General features: G+C 37.9%; 1 protein-coding gene across 2 annotated transcripts in view; it reads right to left on the bottom strand.

Annotated features, from left to right (window-relative positions):
* acsl1a (acyl-CoA synthetase long chain family member 1a) overlaps positions 1-25,439 on the bottom strand; it is a 128,734-nt gene that overhangs the window by 102,508 nt on the left and 787 nt on the right. The gene's annotated exons all lie outside the window — the stretch shown is intronic.

Below are 25,439 nucleotides of genomic sequence, written 5' to 3'. Positions count from 1 at the left end.
TATATTTAGAAGATTTTGGGCTGACAACCACAATTAAGATCATTGTGTGACGTTGGTGATTGGGGTCTATATAGTTGCCTCCTTTTCTTTGGGGGTGGAGTTGTTGGCAGTAAGCAGAGTAAAAAGGGAGAAAAATACCACGACTTCCGTGTCTAATTTTTCGCCGCCAAGCAAGCGTTACAATATTAATTAAAAATGAATGAAAACAAAATACTATTGAATATGCCATCATTATCATTTTAAAAATTTAAGTGACGGGTAAAAATAGACTATGACCGGATTTTTATGACCCTGTCAGTCAAAATGACAGACAACGAAAATGTCTAGCGCAACCTCTGAGTAGTACCAAATTTTATGAGAACAAAAAAAAGAATAAAATATATCTGGAAAGTGAAGAAGAAGTGAACTGAACCAAACATGCAAAACTGAAACGGTTCAATACATTAATACATGAACCGTTAAACCCATAGTCCACCACTCGTGAAGCTTGGCAATCATCAAGTTTGCAGTTCCTTTTGGTGGTGCACCGTTACGTACCTTGCTTTTTCCGAACCCTTAATCTGTTAGTATGCTTGGATACAGAACTTTCTCCATGATACTGTACCCTTATGACAAGTGTTACTAATGGTGTTAGAGTATAACAGAGTTTCAAACAGCGTTATTTTTTTCCAGTAGTGAGCAATCTCATTAATGGCTTTTCCCATCTTTGCAACGCTGTTACCGTTAGTGAGGATTTGAAGGGGCGCATTAGTGCGTTACTATAATTTGGTTGAATGAAGTGCAAGTTGTCTGATTTTGTCACACATCCGCCTGCCTGCCTGCCCTGGAAATGCAGAGCGGGAGAAGGGATGGGGGTGGTGACGCCGTTGCAAACGCGATCATGTTTGGCTAGGTGGCACAGAGCGTTAGCGTAGCATTCACATTTAGCGTGGCAAGCGTCATCTTAAACTCTCGGGCAACTTTTTTTTTTTTTTTTTTTTTTTTTTCATACAGTTCGTGGCGTCCAGGTGGGTACAATTCTATGAAAAAAATGTACTGTTTTCCTGCTGAGTGTGCATTATCATCACCAAGTTGGCGTTGTACTTGTAGACACTACAATATAATAATAAATAGGCCTATATGTATAATTTAATTACCAAAAATAGTCACTTTCACTAAACTTTTCTTGAAAGACATATTCATGAACCTTATGTGATGTTTTTTAATCAAAACAACTAGAGTAAACAAGTTGTGATTGTAAATAGAAAAATGCAAATTTTGCTTTTGTTGCTTTTGTTGAGTAAAAGATGATTCCGCATGCTTTCCTAAAGTATGAAGTTTCTGATGTGAAAATAAAGTGATTTATTAGCTGTTGAAAGCTTGCACTAAATAAAAAAAAATTAAGTTATGTTGCTATTTGGGGCAAAAACTTATTTAATATGTTAAATATTGCTATTGATCCTAAAAATATTGGTGATTATCTCAGCATTTGGTGATTTTTGTGCATCTGGCATAAAATTTGAGAATTCTAAGTTTTGTTATACTTGTACAAAAAAATAATTGATCGGGATTTCGTTGCTGCTCATGGAGACTCATATATGCCTGAGAGGTGCCCGTTTTGGTTTTAGGTCGCTAGCGGCTTTGGTTTTGAAAATATTTGAATTTTAATTTTTTGAAAATAGGCCCACTAGGGACCGTCCCGTCACAGATGAAGTGACTGGGGAAGTCTATGGTGTGTCCTCAATTTTTTTTTTTTTTTAATTAAAAAAAATCAGTTCAATTCAATCAGTTAATATAAACATCTGTTATGCAAAAGATGTGATAAAATGTACAATGTAATAACGTATAGAACATGAAAATTAACGTCAGTTACTTTGCTGAGTAACTAATTACTCTTACAATGATGTAACTGAGTTACTAACTTAATCACTTATTGGGAGAAGTAATTTACTGTTACTAATTACTTTTTTAAAGTAAGGTTAAAAACATTGCTTCTGACTCACGCTGACAGACCATTTAAAGGCTCAGGTAATGTTTGCAGGTTTTTTTTCACTCTTTTTTTTTTTTTGAGTTATTTAGCTAATTAGGATGTGATATCATTAGTTCTCCTACTGAACGTTTTCCCAAATATCTCATTTTTGGATAGACAGAATTTTGAGTTTTCATGATCTGTGAACCTTAATCTTAATTACTTCATTGCTGCTGTAACGTTGTTCTAAATAAGATTATATGAAAATTATCCTCACAACAGTTTGTAGAGTATGCTGAAAAAACTTTTCAGAATAATTTACGAGCAGATTTCTAGTAAACTGAAGTACTAATGTATTTAATTTCAATTTCTTATTAATTGATGTAATTTTCTACTTCCTTGTAGACAGCAGTTTTTGCTTTGCTTATGTGAGCATATACTGTATGATGATAAACACAAGCTGTCTTGTAAATTAGACAAGTGATTGATGGATTAAAGGTAAATCACATTTAAAGCATCACTTTTTAACCGTTAGGATGTGTGGGGCTTGTTTTGCTTATTGTAGCACGGCTTGACTGATATGTCAAAGTTGAGGATGGGGCGGAAGAAACGAGAAAGGAAATACCACACAGGCACTGACACGGGGATCAATCCCATTGGCGTCATTTTAGTATTTGGACGTTTTGAATAAAAATGAGCGCGCTAGACGGTGGAGCGGTTTGATTAGGACCATGAAAAAGCCACCGGGCCTCTTTTCTCCACTCCTTCAGCCGCTCAAGAAAAGTTTTCTTTTTCTCGTCTTTCACACGTCCCTTCCTTGCTTGCCCACTGTTGGTATTACAAAATCCCCTTTCACTAGCACCCTTGTCACCTGTCAGCTAAGCCAGGCTCGTTTGCAAGGTCTTTATCCTCCGTGCACGCACACACACGCACTCGCATTGACAGATACATAGACACAAATCCCAAACGCACACACGCCCACCCACTCGCCCCCTTGCTCGCACACTGAAACCGCATGTCTGGGAGCTGTTACTCTTGCAGTTTAAAATTCATTACCCCTCTTCATTTTAACCAACGTCCACACTGGCACACAAGAGAGGGAGGGAAGACGTGAATGTGGTTGATCTGCTGTGTGTTAACCTCATCGGTTTGGAGATTTGCTGCCTTAACGCAGAGAGGAAATATTGAAACTAATGAAATTGTAAGAATGAAACCGTTATGATGCCCCTTAGGCTTTTTGAGTTTAAGTGTTAAGATGTCAGTGTTTATCATAGAGACATATGTCAATTGTTCACTTGGAGTGGAGTATTTCATTTGGATTTATGCAAACTAAAAAAGAATACAATTGATCAAAATAAAAAAAATAATAATAATTTAAGTCTGGTTTAAATAACATGATCATTCAATTTTTTTTCCAATTTAGTACAGTGGTACCTCTACATACGATCACTTCGACACACGATCTTTTCGACATCCGACGTAAAATTTGAGCCGCCATTTGTTTCTACATCCGACGAGTTGCTCGAAATACGACGACATGACAGCACTGCAAACGAACGCAAGGTGGATTTTCTTGTGTGAGAAATCAACACAGTTTTCAAAAAAAGTTGATACAGTTGGAGTAACAAGGAAAAAAGTGATGCTTACCTTTGAAATGAAGATGCAAGTTATAGAAAAATATGAGCTTGGGGTGCGCGTCTCTGAACTGGCTCAACAATACAGCTCCATGGTCCTCTTCCGACCACCGTTCGCCACTATTTATAAGTTAAGGTGACAATTATTATTGTGGTAACATTGCCAAGGAAATCGCCAGCTTCGTCACGTTTTTATCATTTATTTAAGAACTTATCCAACACAAAACGCCCATTGTCTTAAGCAGTTGACTGCTCTCAAGAAAACGAAAGTATTATCTCTACCGCACCGACCTATCTCACTGAGACGTCAGCTTCGCGGTGCGTTCAGGGACAGTAAAAAGTGTCCGCCATATTAGAATCCGATTTGTTACATTATTTACAGGAATAATTATTAATTATTCTTCTTATTATTATAATATTCTGAATTATTTATTTATAACTTATTTGTTTTTCTATGTTTAATTGCCATTTGTAACAGTGCCAGCAGTATTTATTAAGAATTTAGTGTATGTTTTTAGGCTTTGGAACGAATTAATGGAATTATAATGTATTCCTATGGGAAAATACTGCTCGACATACGACCATTTCGACTTACAAACAAGGTCCTGGAACGAATTAAATTCGTATGTAGAGGTACCACTGTATATATGGCGGAAAACAAAGACAAGGCTCAGAAAGCAGTTTCTGCTCTTGTACCCATCTTTAAAATAAACTGCTGTATTTTAAGCCAAAAGAACTGTTGTGTTTGATAGAACAATATGGCTATATGCGCAATAGCAGTTTCTTGGCGCATTAAGCCCCCAAACTATTTTTGATTGTCCGTTTTACCCTGGAGACCCCAGTTTACAGACACCTCGCAATATATATGTTTTTTAAATATATCAATGCCTTTTTTTAATGTTCCGTTAATTTATTAAGTACACAGTAATTTGAAATATGTTTGCTATTTTATTGTAACAAAATAGTTACACTAATTGAATGTTTGTAATGAAAGTGTCATAATTATGACATGACACCTGTCATGAATAAACATGAATGCTTATGACAGATGTTATTAAATGTCATGCAGTAAATTAAGTCAGTTTTGATGCAAATTTAACATTGTTTAGGTGTCTTTGGATTAAGGTTAGGTTAGGACACACAGTCATAATCATTCATTCATTTTCATGACAGGTGTTAGGTCACAAAAATGCAGCTTTATGACACTGTCATAAGAAGCATACAAGGACTATTACCAAAGAATAATGACCAAAGAGCAAGTACATAATGTACAGTGATCCCTCGCTACTTCACGCCCTCAGCGCAATTATTCTATTTTTTTTTTAGCTACTTCGTTTTTCACTTATCACGGCGGGTTCTGATCCGCATTAACCACGAAAAACGAGGGATCACTGTATTTAAAGCAAATTGTGCAATGATACTTATAGTATCCTGAACTGGACGTCTAGCACCATCAATGGCAACCAATGAGGTCATTATTATTGATATTATTCTTGGCATTCAATATAAAATGCTATTATTGGCTAGTAGCACTTTCTTGGTAAATAGTATTTCATAGGACTGATGTCAATCACTTTTAATAAATCATAAAAAATTTATATAATTGTTGTATGTAGGCACATTCAATTCAAATGTGTGCACATAAGCAATAGACCCTACTCACCTACGTCACAAAATGACGTGTCGCTGTATCCGGCAGCCATATTGTCCGTCATTTTTTAGCCCTATTCTCAAGGGTTTCAATTAGTCGTGCAATTTATAGAGCAATTCATGGAAGCCCCGGTGTTATCTGACGCTGTAAACTCATTGGATGCGTTGCATAAAAGGTGTTATGTGGAAAAGCTTCAGTTTATCCATTCGCCAGATCCATATTTGATGCCTAAATCGATTCTTTTCGACCCGCTGTCTTCGCCGTCTCTGCCTGACATCTGCTACCCTGATATTTACAACTATCTTGTCCACACAAAATCAGCCTATTCTCACGAAAGTTTGAAAAACTTTAAGAGCTTGGAGGCTTATAAATACTTCGATGCTGGTTGGGTGAAACAGGTCCTCGTCCACGAAAATTCGGCAGGAATCTATCTTGTGCTCGGGAAGGTGAGTTACGAAATTTTCAATTCAAAATCTTTTGTTCTTGCTAACATCCACTGTCAAGTCTAATGTATTTCATGTCATTTGTCAATGGAGCTAGGGCTTTTAATGTTTATATGGTTTAGCGATAGCACTCTCACTACATACATATATATAATATGTAATAAATATGAAGTGCGATAGCACTACTCCAGATTGTCCCTAGTTGAATTTATTTTTTGGCTTTTGACCTCAATAGTGAAATTGTAAATTAATTGTATGACAACTGTCTTATTATCCCCTTATAATTATATATTTTCAGGTAGTTCATTCACAACGTCTGAGTGTATGTTGTCGGCAATTAGCCTAGCAATGATCTTAATTGTGGTTGTCAGCTCAAAACCCTCTAAATATATATTAAATGCATCTTACCAGATATAAAATGACTACTACATAATCTGTGGTAATCGTTTGAAGCCCAGTTTTCTCGTCGAATTGCAGCAGTCCATCTCGCTCTCCTCTCCGGGTCTCTCGGAATACGGTAGAACTTCAAGTCTCTCCGTCTATCTTCTCTGTTATTGCAACCGACCGCCACACACGCCTTCACCATTTTGATCATTAATGTTAACGAGCAGAATAACACGCCATAATAGGAGGAATTTACGTAGCGGTAATGCATCAACACGACGAGTTGACGGACAATATAACGCGGGGGCGTGGTTGTGACGTCATGTGGTCTATACCCACTGCCCTGTAGCATTATGATTGCTCCTACAGTATATGTGATCAATTTGACTAACATTCGATTTGATGTTCGATTTTTACTAGTTCTTACTCAGAATAAAATAATACTTGGGTATTGATGCATTTGTGACTGATTGTTTCAGTGTCAGTTGCAGTGTTTTTTTTTCTTAATGGGATTCTATGTGCCGGACATTTGCGTGAAAGCTTGTTCAGCAGCTGTACAAATGTGTGCTTAAGCTGCCACACGGCAATGGTCATAGGGAGAGCACAAGGTCAGCGGAGAGCGGTCATTCAGCCCTGTCGTCCCAGTGGCTGGTGCTCATTAACCCGCTGACGGAAGCGCCGGACACCCACGCACACTTGGGGTTACGGGGTCAATCGGGCCTTCTTTGGAGCCATCAAGACAAGATGGACGCACAAGCGGTGATTGATCCCTCACTCAAAGGGTCAGAGATGCATTGTGCGGTGACACAAATTGATTTATCAGGCCTCCTTGCACTGCTGGACCTTCGAGGTTATCACAGCATATTTCAATAAGATTATGGACATGTATGAAGACATCCCGTTGTGCTTCAACTTATGACATTTATTGACCAATGTCGCATTAGTCATGGCATGGAATTAGTGCTTGGCAATATGACGATCCATATTGATAAAAGAATTCCTTCTATATTCAGTATCGTCCATTTTAGTAATATCGAATTAAAATAATCTGGACTCAACTCTAGAGTGCTGATACTTCTTAACTCATTTGCTCCCAAAAACGTATAAATATGTTCTATTTTTAATTGTTTCAGTGTCCCAAAGACGTATTTTTACGTCTTTTATGATGTTTTTCTTTTCTTTTTTTTTTTCTTTCCAAAAAAGACATCTCTGGGCCGTGATTCAATTTAGCTCCAAAGCACAAAGCTGAAAATCCATTTTAAAGCAATAAAACTGGCCACTGGAGGGCAGTAGCGCATTTGGTAAGACCCGCAACCCGATAACCCGGTTCAACGCAACGAACGGCCAAGCCACAAGGCGGCGGAAGACGACCGAAAAGATGCCAGGTGGCGGACGACCGAGCAAAACAACCGGTAGGACGTCCGAGATGCCAGGCGCTGGATGACCGAGCAGAATGACCGGGACCACTAGTGCAGCGGACAATGCCTTTGAGTCGGTGCTGTTCCCGAGCAGAGCCCGCAGAGACTAATAAAAATTCATCTTTATGAGACAGACGGCGATGAGGGAAAAGTTTAACCGGCTGTCGCGGCCAGAACAGCGTAATCTTTCAGTTAGTTATGTGTAAATAAATTGTTACTTTGCTATCAAAAGCTCTATTTGTCTTGTTGTTTATCTTATTTTGTACAAGGAAAACATTATCTGTCTCCCAGGCTCTCCCAGGCTTCATCTGAGACCGTGTGCTTTGGTCAGATGAGACCAAGATTGAGCTTTTTGGCAACAAACACTTTAAGTGGATCTGGCGTGCCACAAAAGATGCGCATGCTGAAAAGCACCTCATACCCACTGTGAAGTATGGGGGTGGGTCAGTGATGCTGTGGGGCTGTTTCTCTTCCAAAGGCCCTGGGAACCTTGTTAGGGTGCATGACATCATGAATGCTTTGAAATACCAAGACATTTTAAATCAAAATCTGTGGCTGGGTGAGCTGAAGAGGAGAGTACAGAGGACAGGACCCAGGTCTCTGGATGATTTAGAGAGATTCTGCAAAGAGGAATGGCTGAGGATCCCTCTTTCTGTCTTTTCCCATCTTGTGAAACATTATAGGAGAAGATTAGGTGCTGTTTTGTTGGCAAAAGGGGGTTGTACAAAGTATTAACACCAGGGGTGCTAATAATTGTGACACACATTATTTGATGTCAAATAATTATTTCTTTATGTAGGATTTTTTCCCCACTGAATAAATGCACTTGTATTGAAGGTTGGATTTTTCTTTTTTTTTTTCCCATTAAGGTCCCATATTATTTGAATTAAAAAAATGATTAGGAGCTAAGAAACACATCTTAACCAGGGGTGCCAATAATTATGGAGGGCACTGTAATTCAGTTATGTTTGAAATGTATGCTTTCACAAAAAGCTCAATTTCGCCGTTTTTTTTTTCCCATCAAAAATTGATTTAAATGTTTATATAGCAATAGAACAGAATTTTCTGTGGGCCTTGGAAAATAAGTCAAAATCCAGTAAAACGGCCGGGAGTGAAGGGCCTTGCTCCGGTGAAAATGGCTGGGAGTGAATGAGTTAAAGATGGGGATGAGCCACTAGATGTCCATAAATCAACAAGCCGGGGGTGTGATAAATAACCACACGACACTAACAAACGGTGCATAAATAAAATAAACAGTTAACTCATTTGAACTGGGAGGGCTGGCATCAAATGATCGTGTTTTAGTGCCATTGATGGCAATACACATCAAATCCATTTTGACTTGGAGGGACTGGTAGTCCCAGCTAATATTGATTGGACGTCTAATGCCGTCAATGAAAGAGTAAATGAAAATACACACATATAGCCACTACTATATTGTGAAAGAATTAGCCACTAACAAACACACAATTGTTAACTTTTTGAAAACTTTTTTTCATCACATAATCTCAAATAATTTCAAATACTGTATACTAAATTGTGGTGTATCGTCATCATTATATAAAATGGCCAATCTCATGATGAAAACACGGAATAACGCCACAACATTGTGACTGTTGGAAATGAACCTACATTTGAAATTTCTCATCAGTATTAGTTTTTTTTCTCCGTTTTATAGTATGTGATTTTCATAGTAAATACAATCATAAAAATACTAGCGCTGTCAAATTTATCACGTTAACGAGCGGTAGGCCTGAACGATATATCGTTTAAACATCGCCATCGCGATGTGCGCATGTGCAATAGTCCCATCGCAAGGACGTGCGATAGTTTTTTAATTTCATTTTTTTTAATCCACAAACGTTTGTTTTGAGGAAGGAGAGGGGAAAAAAGCGCACAGCTTCTCTTCCCTTCCAGCAAGTCATCGGCTCCTCCCCCTCCCCCTGCAACAGCGGAGTGGAGGGAGGAGGGGCCGAACAGCAGAGCGGAGGGAGGAGGGCCCGTTCTCAAAGTGAAAGCAAGCAATCAACACGTTGGAGGAGCAAGGAAGACTGTATCCAAAAGGAGTTTTGGAAGTATTTTGGCAAGAACAAGACTATAAGGGACAAAAAACAGCCCTGTCGACAGTGCCTCGCCATGGTTGCCTCAACAAGAAGTAATCCGTCAAACATGTGGGACCATTTAAAACGCAGGTATCTATGCATTCCTGCTACGAGCTCCCCATCAGAGGCTTTTTAGCACAGGTGGGAACATTGTTACGTGCCAACGTTCTTGTCTCAAGCCTGCTATAGTGGATAAACTAATAGTCTTGGCCAAAAACCTATGAGACCCAGTTGAGAATTGCTGAGCAAGGAAGGTGGACGATATGCAGACAAATACATAACACAGCTGAAGGAATGTCTTTTCTTCTTTTTATTCATGTGACAGCTATCAGGAAGGCAGGAAATTTGGGAGTTAAAATGGTTCTGTTATTCATCACAGTTATTTGCAGTTATTCAGTTCAATTATTTACAAGTTCAATTGAGTTTGTTTCTTTTATATTTAAATTTATTGTAAACCGTATTTTTCAAATAACTATATATAGTACAGCTGCACATAAAGTTTTGATACTTAATATTTTGGTTGAAATATTTTTACAACTTTGTTGTGGTTTTGCAGTTTTATATTGTTATATTTTGTGTAAACAACTCAGGGGACTAATGCACTTGCACTTTTATTAGTCAGATTTAATATTTAAGTTCAAATATGTTGACAACTTTGTTGTTTAACTGAGGTTTTTATGTATTGTTATAGTTTGTGAACTCTTTTGTCATATTTAATATTTTTGTTCAAATATGTTGACAACTTTGTTGTTTTACTGAGGTTTTTATTTATTGTTATAGTTTGTGAACAACTCTTTTATTTGTCATATTTAATATTTTTGTTCAAATATGTTGACAACTTTATTGTTATTTTACAGAAGTTTTTATTTATTGTTATATTTTGTCAAAAACTTAGGGGACTAATGCACCTGCTCTTTTATTTATCATTTAATGTATTTGCTGCTGTTGAAGTGTAAAATATTGTATTCAATAAATGATCTATTTTGTGCAGACATGACTTCCTGGATACCTTCATACAGAAATCTTCATCATTCACAAATTAAACGGTAAAGATACACGATAATATCGGTCACCGATAATTATCGGCCGATAATGGCAATTATGACGTCACACAGATAATCCAGATAATAAAAAAATTCAACCGATAATGCAGTCCGATAATTATATACTTGATTTTGCCTCCAAATGTGCGCAACCGAAGAATTCAGCACGCCGCCTCCTCAACCCCTCCCCTCTCTGAAGCCCCTGAGGGAGGAGGGGTTGAGGAGGCAGAGTTACAAGACAAGAAGTAGTTGAATATTATGGCGGCTGTTACTAAAAAAACGACGCTCTCGCCATCTGCAAAACATGTACCGTAGAATTTCCACGAGGCAGAAAGAACGCGTCCACATTCAAAACCACTAACCCAGCAGCCATTTAAAACTGCATCACAAAGAATTTTGGAACAAATACGAGGCTGCTGCTAGCAGGAATGCTAAAGCTATTGTAAACACTAAGTTAAACTACAGGGCTGGTGACGATACAGAGTCGGGCTGTTTGGGAATGCAGCCCAATAGTGACGGGATCTCTCGTTCACTTGAGTAAACGAATCCATTCCGGTTCGTTCAGTAAAGAGATTCGTTCAAACGAATCGTTCAACGAATCGTTCGCCCCCCTCATCTCCCTCCCCGCCCAAATGAATCGTTCGGTTAATGAACGGGAAGTGACGTTGCCGAACGAATCACCAAAGACCGCTTCGCAGTATAACTGAACGGGAAGTGACATTGCTTGGTCCCTCCCTCTCTTGCACATTGACCACTCGTCGTAGTTTCAGAAATGAGTGACAGGCGATATCATTCTGCTTTCACAGACAGCCTCGTCTCCCTCCCGCTGCTCCAAAAGCGAGGGAGAACTTCCGCGTCGTCGGTCTTAGTTCTATGGGCTCAAAGTCAGAGAGCAAAGTCATGGCTCGTGCTTGCATTTCGATTTAGGACACGGTTAAACATTTTCCTTTTGAGGGGGAAGTGGGGGTTTGGGGTCGGGGGCGCACGGACTTTCTTCAGCATGATCTTGCTCACATATACAATGCTGCTGCTTCTACCAGCCAACGCGGCATGCTTGCTGTCACGAAAATAAAAATAAATCGAAAGTTTAATTCTTAAATATGGAACGACCAACACATCATATTTACCTCTCGCTCTGTTGTATTTTTGTTTTTTATTATTAAGACGATCGTATTGAATTTTTGCACTGGTATTAATAAATAAAATAATCCGGTCAGCTCCCCTGTCGTCCCCGCATCTCAGATCGTCAAATGCTGACGAGAAATAATTGTTTGCTCTTTATGATGTCGCCTTTCTACTCTCATTAGTCTGTTAAGAAAAATGTAGACATATTGCGACATCTCCCGTGTCCGCGCGCTTTGTTTTAGGCGCTTGAGTAGCACATGATGGACGGATTGACATAATTTGTCAAACCAACCGACACCCTCTGACACGAAAAAAAAAAAAAAAACACTCGGAAAAAATTGACATGTATATACAGTTTCATTGCAAATCAGTATTATGGTGATCATACTAAATATTCTTTTTTTTTTCTGTGCACATATGAGGTAAATATCGCTGCCATGAAGCCTCCATATAGTGACAGTTCTCTGCCCGCTTCACTGCCGTCACGCGACCGCAGCTCAGCTTTTGCTTGCCTCGTAGCTACGCGTGTTTTAAATTACTGTAAATTTGATAGTATATCGTCATAGGTACAGTCCCGAGTCTGTTGAGAAAAGTAGAACACTAAACCATGCTCGCTAGATTTGTGCGGTGTTTTTGTCTGTTTGAGCAGCATTTGATAGGCTCCACGTTAACAAATATGTGACAAAGTCATTTCCTTTCATTTTATGACTCGTTCACCGCATAGTCATTACTGGAAAGTCAAGTTAGCAGCAAGCTAGGTCAGGAACCGGAGGACCGAATCACTGAACGGGAAGTGACAAAACTCAGTCTTTCCCCCCTGCCTGCACGCTTGCTGCTTATTTGGCCACACGTGGAAATGAGTGACAGACGCCTTGATTCTGTTTCCGCTCCCTCCCCTGCACGCAATGAGGCTGGCGTCTGATTGGTCGTGTGCGATGTCAGAAGACGCTGCCGCTTGCTCAACGCCCTCCCACGCAGCGAACAAGCGCCACCAACTTCATAGAACGAATCAGTGCAGATGGTGATTAGTTCGGTCTCGTTCACCCAAACAATTCGTTCAAAAAGAACGAATCGTTCGCGACCGATACAACACTACAGCCCAAGGCGGGTGGTAAATTCGCATCTAAGGCTGAACACCGGCACTACTGGAGACCGATAGTCGGCAAGTAGCCGTCTTCCGACGGAGCCAGCCGCTCTGGCCAGTCCGGCAGGCCGCCGGCGGGGCGAGCCGAGCCCGGTTCCCCAGCCTCTGGACCTCCGGCGAACACCCCGGTTTCTCGAGCGTTCCCCCACGGCGTGCGAGCAGAGCCAGGACCCAAATACGCCGCGGCGAACCGGACGGGGAGGGCGGATTATCCGGTACGAATGTAGCTGCCGCCGCCGCCGAGACAAGACACAGTTTTTTTTTTTTACCTTAATGACCCGAGAACCAAAGCCCTGGATAAAAGAAATAATGCAGTTTATACGTCCACCATTCTTCATGAAAAAGTGATGTCCGGTAAGCAAGCTTATCATGACGGCACAGTGGTTATAAGATAGTTTAAACATGGAGAAAACGAAGTCAGCCAGTCAATAATGCATTCAGAATGTGAAATGACGAGCGGTCAGATGACTTTGTAACGCTGCCTTTATTTTCGGCTTAATAAAACTCAGGCACAAAACAACACGCACGCGGATGCGAGCTCCAACTCCGTCCAAATAGTACTGCCGAGTAGCAGTTTAGCTGCTGTAACGCAAATGTCGTGAAAGCCGCAAATGGAAACAAAGCGCTGCAGAATGGGTACATGACATCTCGCTCTTTTGAGGTAATCATTTTCACAGTGTGCAACAAAGCATATAACATTAGTAATCACTTTTCAAATTATTTAACTTATTTTTCTGCTCAATTACAGTCACAGTAGATAATCAAATTCTTAAATCAATATTCTGTAGCCACAAATATTATTCAAAATCTTTCCTTCTTCAATTTTTTTTTTTTTTAGGATTAAGTATAATAATGTATTGCTTAAAACAAGGCTGTTAAGATTATTTTCAGCTAGCTATTTTTCTTCGAAGAAATCTGAGAGAAATACACTTGAAGCGATGGCAGATAATTTCACTTGTTGCCAATAGATTTACACTTAAAACTGACTAGTTTTAAGGAGGTGTGTTTTGCAGCGGATTAATGTTATATATGTTAGGAATGGCTTACTTTTAAACGCATTTTTGTGCAACTTAGGTATTTACTCTGTAAGTAATTGTTGCCAAAGGTTTACCATTACACAATGTCAGACAATCTGTCATTATTTAGATGATTGAATTGACGACTTGTTCATACTTTATGTTGAAAAAAAGAGCAATAAATTATATTTTTGCACAGTAATATTTTCTTTTGTGTATACTTTAAAATTTTACATAAATCTTTTAATAGAATTATCGGCTTGACATTATCGGTTATCGGTTGGAATGAGGAGGAAATTATCGGTTATCGGTATCGGTTGAAAAATGCATTATCGTGCATCACTATTAAACGGTATTATATGAATACACTGTGGTCACGGTGTGTTATGTAAAGTATTTCCAAACAGCTATTCAAGTCATTTAGTGAAAATTTCTTTAAAAAAGATAGATCTTTTTTTTTTTAATATCGCAATATAATATCGCAATATATTGCAAACCTAAAAAAAATCGCAACAATAGTTTTTTCCAATATCGTTCAGGCCTAACGAGCGGTTACTAATTTTGTTAATCACGTCAAAATATTTGACGCATTTAACGCAAGCACAGAATGACCCGCTCATCCATTGCCTCAAACAGATTACAATGACTCCGGTTTTGCACAATGAGAGCTAAAAGGCCGTGAAATGCAAATGGACACAGGCGTTTATTGTATCTAACCTTTTATTGGCATAGGCTTTGGCAACTCGTCCACAACAAACATAACTATTGTGGCGAGCAATGTGGGGAAGAATGACAGCATCTTTTTCTTAACACGCTTCATGGAACACAACGCAGAACATATACCATTTGCAGCCACCACTGACAGTCATGGTTGCCCAACTTCCCATCATGCATTTGGGCGGAAAAGTTAAGTCGCTAAAGTATCATTTAGTGAAAGCACAACAAAAATATTACTATCTCTCAAAAAAATAATGTTCACAAGAAGAAAAGCGCACAATGCAAAGAAAACTGGCATTCCCAATCAAAATAGCTATGCAAAATACACATAAAACTTACTCAGACTTTGCCTTGGCTAGATCTCTAATTAATTTAAAACTCGCCACTCACACTTTGTGGTGTATTTCAATTAGAGCTGAAACGAATACTCGAGCAACTCGAGTAACTCGAGTTTAAAAACTGATCCGAGTAATTTTATTCACCTCGAGTAATCGTTTATTTTGACAGCTCTAAGCATCACGTTTTGCTCGGACTACTTTTAATGCGGGACAACGCGCTGATGTCACGTGCGTAGAGGAAGAAGCAAAAAAAAAAAACTTACTGCAGCCGACAACCGCTACAAACGACGCCGACGTTGCTAAATACTAGCCCGCTCATGCTACGTTAGTTGCAGGTGGCGTCCAGTGAGTCTCATAGAGATCACATGTATGTTGAACTAGATGCGCAATGACAGACTAGGCCGCGTCTGGGCAGCGTTAGCAAACAGCCGCCATCTTAAAGCAGTAGAGCGCTAAGCGCTAATAAAGAGCGCTAAACGCTAATATACTGTATAAGATTAACGTTACTGTCACTACTAGCTCACCTTACGTTAGCACTGCGGAGGGCTAGGTTTCAATTAATTAAGACCGCTTTCGATGCGTGGCTAACGTGTCTTACATACAGGCTATAACATAACATAGCGTTGTGGAGTGATGAGCATGTCAAATAAAAACTCAACAATGCTAACTATCAATTTTAGCTCAGTAGTCATTGCTGGATAAAACACCAAGTAGCAGTAGCACTGGTCCCTGATGTGCTCCAATACAGCCTGTATCATACATTTATTCTGAACAGTGCAAAAACTTAAATCCTATCAGGACTTACAGTTTAGACTAACTTAAAACTTAACTAGAACTTAAAAATGGCTTGACACAAATAGAAATTTAATTGAAAAACGTAGGAAAAAATCCTAACTTTTAAGTGATGTGTGTTATCAAGCGTAAAGGCATTTTTAGGTGTGTTTATATATATATATATATATATATATATATATATATATATATATATATATATATATATATATATATATATATATAAATAAGATCTAAAGGTTTTTTGAGTGAAAGCAGTGAATTAGTCATTTTTTAAAATTCTAGTTACATCTGAGATGCAATTGTTGGCTGTTTTCAACAATATACATAAAAAATAAAGACATTGATTGACTGAAAATGATAAAATGTCTTGTTTTCTCATGTATATCTATAATTGCTCTTCACCTAAAAATATATTTGTTTTATCCGATTACTCGATTAATCGATAGAATTTTCAGTCGATTACTCGATTACTAAAATATTCGATAGCTGCAGCCCTAATTTCAATCACTACCTTATGTAGTTAAAGACACCGTGGAAGAAGGGCAGGAAGCCCATGTGATGTCCCGCTTGGCGACGTCAACAATGGCGAGCTATAAGTTTATGTTTTGATTGAAAATTTTACAAATTTTATTAAAATGAAAACATTAAGAGGGGTTTTAATATAAAATTACTATAACTTGAACTCACATTTATCTTTTAAGAACTACAAGTATTTCTATCTGTGGATCCTTTTAACAGAAAGAATGTTAATAATGTTAATGCCATCTTGTGGATTTATTGTTATATTAAAACAAATACATTACTTATGTACAGTATGTTGAATATTTATGTCCGTCTTGTGTCTTTCCATTCCAACAATAATTTACAGAAAAATATGGCATATTTTAGAGATGGTTTGAATTGCGATTAATTACGATTAATTTTTAAGCTGTGATTAACTTGATTAAAAATTTTAATCGTTTCACAGCCCTAAAAAATACACATATTTGTGCAACAGCATTTATAGTTTTTCAAGATACCAGCCAGCACTGGGCAAAATTATGGCTTGGACTGCGAGTAAAAAAAATTTGCAATATACTGTAAACCTGGATTGGGCCAAATTTTGGCTTGGACTTGCGAGTAAAAAAAAAAATTGCGATACAGTCACTGTCTGGTGGCCGGTGATTTAATTGGCTTCACAACAAAAAAGCAAAATCCTCAAAAAAGAAGCTTCAAGCAGTTAATTGTAGTTCCCAGTTAATTTTATTTTATTTCTTCATTGGATTCTTGGTGGCAAATCTGCTTACTATTTTATTGCGTTAAATACAACTACTTGTAATGTCCAATGTGTTGTTTTTGTGATAGAAGTGGGAATTTTGAGGAAAAACCCTCCCTTTAATTGAGTTCCTTTATTGAAATACTTTTTCTTTTTGCCACTTGTGAGTGAAACACTCTAAAAGGGTCATGTTTAGGGTGCAGATTGCACACAAGCAGCGGCCGAGCACAAAAGGTGCCAGGGTAGGTTATATACTCAACGAGTGTGGCCCATTACGCACTCACTCCACATGAAATTGCTTCACTTTGTCCAAAGTGTCCACAGTGCATCTTGAGTGGTCCTGCTGAAGAATGCCACAAGATAGGCCCATCACCTTGAGGGGGCTTCAAATATAGAAACCCTCCAGGACATTAATAGCCAAAATTCTTCTCAAGCACTTAAGTGCGTGCATACGAGGCGTTTGTGTGAAAAGAAGTTAGATGTGAAGTGAAGAGGACGGAAACAACAGCGGGAAACAAACGAGGTTTTGTTCTGGTCTTAGGAGGGCCACAACTTCCCACAACTGCTAATACGGCAGCTAATTGTTGCTAATGACATGCAAATGATCATTTGGCACAAGACTTGAGAATTGAATTTTTTTTTTTTTCCATCTTTGGACTGATTTGCTTGAAATGCTATTTTTTCACTATTTCTCACATGCTGAGATAAGTAACAAGATAAAAAGTTGTGCATTTTATTCTAGCGATTCATTGCACTCACTTTATTGTAGGATGAGAGTCATATTTATTTATTCAGTAATGAAATCTACACATAGGTTTATTATGTAAAGACTGTCTCAAGTGAATTGGAAATTAATTATTAACAATAATTAAAAATATTACATCTATTTGCGTGTTATCTTATTGCTTCTTGGTTCAGATTAATTCTACATTTCAACCAAGTATTTTTTTTCAATTGATTTATAGCATGCATTACTTAACTGTTTGAGAAATAATGTGTTTTGTTTTGTTTTGTTTTTTTGTTCATGAACTTGTTTCAGTTGAGTGAGTTAAATCAATAATAAACCCCATAAATACTCGGTTTCATTAATACCTCGAATATTTATTTTATTCTTATTGTTATTTTTATTATGATTTTATCATTTTAGTATTTTTTCTCCTTTCTTTAAGTAATTTGCTTCAGAAGCATTTCTTTTAGACTTTTTGTTTCTTTCATAATTTTTATTTACTTTTTTTTTTTAACAATGTAATTACTTACACAGAAAAAATAACTGGTGGATTTACTTGATAAAATCATTGAAACAATGTGCAGTTACTTTTATTAAGTAAATTTTACTGCTTGCAATTTGTTAACTGAACTTAATATTGCAAGCAGTAAAATTTATCATCGAAGAGCAAGTCTCGTCAAGACATCATAAAGATTGCCAAATGGCAAGGTCAGCGATTGAATAAAAAAAGTTACTTTTATTAAGTAAATTTTATTGCTTGCAATTTGTTAACTGAACTTAATATTGGAAGCAGTAAAATTTACTTAATAAAAGTAAGTGCAAATTGTTACAATGATTTTATCAAGTAAATCCACCAGTTATTTTTTTCTTTGTATGTTTGTGTTTGCGGCAAGCTACAATAATAATGTAGAATCCATTTTTGAATTTGTATTTTTTAAATTATTTTAATAACTTTAATATCCTCACCATATTCTGGAAATGTACCAAATGACGTTTTGAGTGTTTTCAAGTCTCAAAGGAACGCAATGATTCTACCGTTCTCTTCTGTTGGGACTGATCTTGTTACCCTGAAGATGGACCGCAAACAGCATTGACTTTGTGCAATATATCCAATTTAGTGGTATTGAGTTACTTAAATCTACTTACACAGAGTCACAAAGCTGCCATGTAAAGAGCAACTTTTGAACCCTGAAAGACTCCTAAATTGTACCACAAGAAAGACTGAAGGACTTGTTATCTTCTTAGTAGAGCTGAAACGATAACTCGAATAGTTCCAGTAACTCGATTTTACAAACTGATCGAAGAATTTTCTCCGCCTCGAGGAATTGTTTAATTTTGCCAGCTCTAAGCATGCCGTTTTGCCCGGACTACTTTTTTTCTTTTTTTTTATATACATCTTTTTATTTGAATTTTTTAATGCAGTACATCTCAGCCAAAACAAAAATAACAGATCTATTAATCTTAGCATGGTCATCTGGTATACGGACAAAAAGTGAACGTTTAGACTGACACTATTCCAGAGTTGTGATTGGCTGTGATTGCCCGGACTACTTTTAATGCGGCACAGCGTGCTGACGTCACATGCGTACAGGGAGAAAACAGAGGTAGCGGATATATTTGATTTTAATTATGCACGAGTATAGAGGTAAGGACGAAAAAGCCGACGAAAGTGAAGAAAAAGGCACCAAGAAAAAGCAGAAAATATCAAAAATGCATTTCAAACTGGACACTAAAGCGAACACCGTTTCATCTATTCACTTTAAGACAGCGCTTGCATAACACTACAGCACGTCTTCAATGCTGCAGCTCTGTCGAAGGCACCCCGTTTACTCCGAGAGTGGAGGAGCTATACTCAGCACAAGGTAAAATTAAGCTAACGTAGCGCAAATAAATATGATTAACCTGACTGAACCTTGCTAACGTAATGTTAGCCCTGCGGAGGGTTGGGTTTCTATTAATTATGACGACTGTCGATGTGTGGCTAAAGTGTCGTTCATACAGTTTTTATTTAATCTGTCAAAACACAGCGCTGTCGAGTGACGAGGGTGTAAAATAATATCAGAATAACGCTAACTATCAATTTTAGCTCAGTAATCAAGTACTGTTGCTTAGCCCTTTAACACCGAACGTGTCGGCAGCGACGCGTTTACGCATATAGTCTTTGAAGCTTCGTCACGCTGTAATTACGTCATCCACGTGCCGCTGGTTGGTCTCATTTGAAAGTGCGGAAGTTGATGTCCACGCCAGTTTTTATTTGAAGTCAATCAACCAAGAAAAACGGGAGATAATGTCATTTGAGTTTTATAGTTTTATTGCACTCATAAATATGCATTCAAATGCTGCATGGACCGTGTATCTATCTCCATATTTCTATCATTTCTTGTCCTTTTTCAAAACCGAAAGCAGCACAAAAGACTACATATCCCAAGAGCCGTTGTGATGTCAAGAAGGACGAACCGAATGTGATCATTTTTAATAAGTTTCCGAGCGAGGCGCCAACTAATGAAAGGGAGGCATGCGACTCAAGCAACGGCCGGTTGGTTTGAGCGAGCGACTTTGAAACGTGCAGAATGAATCTAAAACTACATTTAGCGCAAGCTAATGCATTATTTCATTAACTCAAGGAAGAAGATGAGCCGTATTTGTCCTTGTTTTCCTGGGATGAGTCGGCGTCTCGGCGAGTAGAGGTGACAGCAGCGCGCAAATGGCGAAAGAGTAGGCTGTGTGACATTGTGTGTGACGCAGCTCCGTGACCTGTTCAAGAAGAAGCTTTATTGAGTGCGCAAAAAAACAAAAAAACAAAACTTTATTGGGTCGCATGCCTGAAAATTTTGAACTGAACTACTTGTCAATATTTTTTAAAATACTTTTATTCTGTGTTATTTTTTTTTTTTCTTCACTATAATCTTTTCAATTTTATGTAGATGTGTGTTCAAGAAGCTTGATTGCATGTACGTATATAATTTCGATAAGGTGATGGGTACAACACCTAACTTCACAAAGAGATATCCTCCAAACCCTTGGTGTGTTAGATAATATATATAATCTTTTTTCTCACTATTTTGCACTGTGTATATAACCTGTTTTGACCATAGTATGTGTAAAGGCCAAAAACGCCTATGACCATATCTGCGGTTTGTGTTGAATTGTCAAACATAAAACTATTCAATCTTATTTTTTTCTATTGAATGTTTATCCTAACAAGTTGAATAAATATTATTACGCTTGAAAACGGTTGGTCGAGCATGTTTGGTTGTCAATGGGACGTCAACATTACAAATTTTGAAAAAAGATTTTGGGATTTTTTTGTCTTTTTGGGTCCAAAATGTGGATTATAATTGGTCAGTGAAGAAAACAACAGTTTGGACATGAAGTTCAAGGTGTCCTGAAAAAAGGGACCCAACTTGGCCATTGTAAACATTTTTTTCTTTGAAATATAAAGGCAACATCAAATGCATGCAAATTCGGCCAAAATAGGCTTAGGTGTTAAAGGGTTAATGTGCTGCAATACAGCAGGTATCATACATTTATTTTGACCACTGCAAAAAACTCAAAATCCTATCAGGACTTTCAATTTACACTAACTTAACTAGAACCTAAAAATTGCTTGACACAAATACAAATTCAATTGAAACGTGGAAAAACCATTTAAGTGATGTGTGTTATCAAGCGTAATGACATTTTTAGGTAAAAAATAAGATTTTTTTTCTTTTTCTTTAATAAGATCAAGATGATTTTTGATTGAAAGCAGTGAATTTGTTGGGTTTTTTTTCCTAGTCATATCTGAGACGAAAAAAGAAAATCTCAAAGTATTGAACTTCATCTCCTTTCTTCCTCTACCCCCACACTTGTTATGTCCATCAATCTGTTCCCAACTGACTGTGCGTCTCCAGTTCTTCCCGATTGGTCATGGGGATTACCGTGCGTATACTAGGCACCTTGGCTGCTCTGCCCATGGTACCGCCCTCTCACACAGTGGAGGTTTTTAACTTGTGTCAAAGGTACACATGCATTGTCCGCATATGTTTTTTATGGGGGGAGTTACATGGAAAGAGGCCAATACAAGAGTTCTAATCAAATAATCTCCTTCCCCCTGAGCTTCAGCTCCAGCTCCAGCTCCAGTCAGCCTCCCTGCCCAACCCGCCCCTTGGATTTGAGGCCACAGGCTGGTCTTCAAAGAGTTGTGGATGGAGCATTGTTAAGGAATAAGCAATAAAAATGGGCTTCTCAAAATATGTATCAAATGTCAAAGTGAAGAAAAGGCTTCCTCTATATTCCAAATATCTATTTAAACAAAGAAAACCAAGAATAAAAGTTTGACAAGCCAAATTCACGTGAATGTCATGCAATGTGATGAATATTTATATTTTGATATCAAGAGGGCACTACACCAATGACATTGAAAATGACAAAAATATCCCAATTTTATATGTTAAACGCCCCATAAAACCATATATGGTTATGTTGGTAGAGAGCTGAACAGTACAGTACATTGTATGATCATTTTTTTGTTCTACAGAAAAATAATCACTATAAATGCCCTCTTTTATGCAACACATTACTTTTGTAATGTTTACAGATGATAACGAGTGATAGTTTATACACAAAAGGCGTGCGAGTGTTGCAAACCGCCGACAAACAGCGCATTTACGTTCGCGGGGTGGCGGGGGAGGGGGGTTTTGCTTTTCCTTTGATGCCGGCTGTGGCGTAAAAGCGACAAAGCAAAATCATCAAAGCGCTTCAAAAATACTCGGCATAGAAACTCTATCTCCTCGTGTTAGCGACACAAGTACACAATAAGACGGTACATATTTTTTTATTTCAGCTAACTTACCTTGAATCGGACGAATTAGTCAAGTAGGTGACGAGAGGTTGGACGTGACTCACAACTTGAACATCGCGGTCCGGGAAAAGGATGTGGTGTCATTTCTGGTCGGACCCGACTGAAACTATTGCTTGAAGTAGGTTCCTAGGCATGTGTTTGCAATAAATCGACCGGCAGTGAACAAAGGCAGATGGTATTTTGGCCGCATTTTGAGCGGAAACACTTTGATGCCAAATCGCCACATACGGCATTAAGGGGTTAAGCCTGAGAGGCTTTTTGTACAATATTTTGTAAAAATGTATGAAACATTATAAGCAGCTAATAGCTTTGGGGGGGGGGGGGGGGGGGGCTCATCAATTATAGTTTTATAATCAAATCGTAGCCTCTGAATCATAATCGTGATTGAATCGTTAGGTGCCCAAAGATTTCCACCTCTACTGCCATACATTTTTAGGATGTAGGACACAAGGCATACCCGGCACAAGGTATACCCAGGGGGAAAAAAAACACACGGAGAACGCGCGAACTCCACACAGGAAAGATGAAGCCTAGGCTTGAACCCTTGATCTCAGAACTGAAAGGCGGACATGCTAACCACTCTTCCACAGTGCCATCAAAATGTACACAAATAAACAAAAATATAGATACAGAGTAGAGCAGGGCGGTAAACCGAAAATTTACCGTCACCGAAATTCTTAACGATGACCGACGTAATTTTGACCATGTCGGTAAATTCGGTAAATTAATAAAACGAGAAAATATAGTCTTTTCATCCCGCTTTGATTCTGTGTTGTTCGTCTATGTTCATTCCCCTTTAAGAAAGCAGTGAATGTGCTTACGTAGGGAGTCACGTGATCATCAGGAAGCCAATCAAACAAAAGCCCGGTAAGCTAACGCTAGCAGCTAACGCTACAAGCAAAACGTGATGGAGTGTGGCTTAAGGGAGGTTCACCAAACTTTCAACCGACATTTAGTAGACTCTTGGTGGCATCCAGACGGGCTTTCACCCGCTGTCCTCCTTTGTTCTCACGATTTCTGGAGATGGTGCTTTCAGTGCTTTCTACTGGTAGCGAGGCTAACGCTAGCTAGCGGCTAACGCTACAAATGAACGTTATGGAGTCGGATAGCGGCTCTAACATTGTCGAAACGGCTGAACTTAATGAGTGGATTGGGCACGGACTGCATCTAGCAATTACTTTGTGGCGGTATTTTGTATCTGTCTGTGTGTGATTCCTCTGATAGCTTTTGTGATGGTAAAGCATTCAGCATAAAGTACAATCCAACGGCAAAACTTATAATGACCGAGAAATGGCCCCAGCTATTTTTATTGTGCGTGCATTTATTAAAAAATGCACTGGGGGGGAAAAAACCCTTAAACCATAAAGTAAACACTTGTATTTAATAATTATGTCACAGCAGCCATTAACAATAAGTTGTCTTTTTGAAGTGTACTGTTCAAGCTGCAAGTCATTTGTGTTACAATTACATGTTTGCACAGGCATATTGATTTTGACAATGTACATTGTTCAAGTCATACACGCTGTTATAAATGTTCATACTTGAATTCTTATTGCTTACAATACATTTTTATAAACTTAATGTTTAGACTGCATGTACAATTGTTAAATACAGTATATCAAATTGAATGCTGGTAAATAAATCAACAAGAAATAGTTAATCTGTATTTCATGCATTGATTCAGATTTTCAAATTATATAACAGTCCGCTTGGGCGAATTTATCGGCATTTATCGTTATCGAGATAAATCTGCTCAATTTATCGTGATACATGTTTAAGGCCATATCGCCCAGCCCTAATACAGAGCACAAATAGCACTTCCCAGCACAATTTAATTTATCTTAATGCCCACCAATCTCCCCGAACGAACTTTCTTACATGTGTTCATGGTGACTGTAGTGCATTTGCGCCACTGTCGGTGTATGTAGATGAGGATTGTGGGTGGGGTATAGGGTGTCTTTCAACTGTCTGACACCTGCAGCTCTTCATGCTCAAAATGCAAATCCCCTCCATGATCCCCTCCCTCAAACTGACAGATCTTATCGCAGAACGACTTTTTTTTTTGTCCACCTCAAAATCTTTATCATGTACATAGTGTGACCGTTATTGAGTTATTATATATTAGCGAATGCAATTTTATTATTTAAATTGAAAAAGTAGAGAAATATAGAAGGAGTAGTTAACTTTTAAAAATGTCTTCATGCGTTTCACTGGGTCTTTTCATTTAAATAAATAAATCGGCAATATAGGAATACTGATTTTGGAAAAGTTTTTTTTTTAAATAGTTGGCAGACAGCCTGAATGAACTAATAACTTTCTATACCGCTTCTCATTATAAAAGACATCATCAAAAGTACTCTAAAATTTGTGACACATTTATTCATAAAACCTGATCTACTGTAATTAAACAATTGGTTGATGATGTTTTTTGGTGAACTGTACAAAACAAGCATAATCTTTATTTATATAAATAATATTTGTACATTTTAAAAACATTTCTGGTGAAATTATTTAGGATTCAATAAATCAAAGATAATTAAAACATGAGCATTATTATTATTTTATACCTTATGCGTGTTTGATTAACATATGACTTATATGAAAAGTCAACACACCACTATTGAAATGCCAGGTTAACCCAGAATATGACACAAATTGAACGCATTGGCAGCCATTGACGGAGCATCCACAGCCAGTCCTGACAGTTTAAATGAATTGGACATTTATTGTTGTCAATGGCAGGCAATGAGTTAAAAGCTATGGAAAAAATTCATCTACTTTACAGTGTTATTGTAGTATGTTTCTGTTGATATTAATTTTAATCTGATTATTTTATTCTTAATTTATAAATGTAAT

Source organism: Corythoichthys intestinalis, chromosome 8, assembly GCF_030265065.1.
Source record: "Corythoichthys intestinalis isolate RoL2023-P3 chromosome 8, ASM3026506v1, whole genome shotgun sequence".
Lineage (NCBI taxonomy): Eukaryota > Metazoa > Chordata > Actinopteri > Syngnathiformes > Syngnathidae > Corythoichthys > Corythoichthys intestinalis.
This window is presented reverse-complemented; position numbering and strand designations above follow the sequence as displayed.